We start from the raw sequence: 1,175 nt of genomic DNA on the forward strand, positions 1-1,175 counted from the left end.
TCTATCCAGCAGTGGATCCTTTAGATTCAACGTCAACTATGCTCCAACCTCGGATCGTTGGTGAAGAACATTATGAAACTGCACAAAGAGTTAAACAAACTTTACAACGTTACAAAGAACTTCAGGACATTATAGCTATCCTTGGGTTGGATGAATTATCCGAGGAGGATCGTTTAACCGTAGCAAGAGCACGAAAAATTGAACGTTTCTTATCACAGCCCTTTTTCGTAGCAGAAGTATTTACCGGTTCGCCGGGGAAGTATGTTGGTCTAGCAGAAACAATTAGAGGGTTTAAATTGATTCTTTCTGGAGAATTAGATGGTCTTCCTGAACAAGCCTTTTATTTAGTGGGTAATATCGATGAAGCTACTGCGAAGGCTGTGAATTTAGAAATGGAGAGCAAATTGAAGAAATGACTTTAAATCTTTGTGTACTGACCCCCAATCGAATTGTTTGGGATTCAGAAGTGAAGGAAATCATTTTATCTACGAATAGCGGACAAATTGGAGTATTACCAAATCATGCGCCTATTGCCACAGCTGTAGATATGGTATTTTGAGAATACGCCCTTAACGACCAATGGTTAACGATGGCTCTCATGGGCCGGTTTTGCTAAATAGGCATAATGGATCACTGTCTTAGTAAATGATGCGGGAAGAGGTAGTGACATTGATCCACAAGAAGCACAGCAACTCTTGAATAGCAGAAGCTAATTTGAATAAGGCTGAAGGCAAGAGACAACAATTGAGGCAAATCTAGCTCTCAGACGAGCTAGAACACGAGTAGAGGCTATCAATATGATTTCGTAACAGTTGGTACCGTCCGAATAATTCTAAAAAAAAGAAATAAATAAATTCAATAAAACAGTAGAAAAGATAGAAAAAAAGGTGAATAGAACAACTTATTAGATACCATTGACTTGGTATCTAATAAGTTCTAACTATACCTTACCTATATTGGATTTGAACCAATGACTCCGCCGTATGAAAGCAATACTCTAACCACTGAGTTAAGTAGGTCATTATCACCCCAAATAGAAAAAAAAAAAAAGAGTCTCTATCGATCAGATCAATAGATTATAAATCGAATATTACTTATAAGCAATACCAACGCCAATATCAAAGGGATTGGATCATGTAATATTCATCTTGACAAGAAATTATCTACATAATATG

The 1,175-nt window shown here is 37.0% G+C and overlaps 1 pseudogene; it reads left to right on the forward strand.

Moving 5' to 3' along the window:
• LOC113866772 overlaps positions 1-809 on the forward strand; it is a 6,609-nt pseudogene extending 5,800 nt beyond the window's left edge.
• Positions 810-1,175: the final 366 nt, after the last annotated feature.

The sequence above is a fragment of the Abrus precatorius genome, unplaced genomic scaffold (genome assembly GCF_003935025.1).
Source record: "Abrus precatorius isolate BTA unplaced genomic scaffold, Abrus_2018 Scaffold0, whole genome shotgun sequence".
NCBI lineage: Eukaryota > Viridiplantae > Streptophyta > Magnoliopsida > Fabales > Fabaceae > Abrus > Abrus precatorius.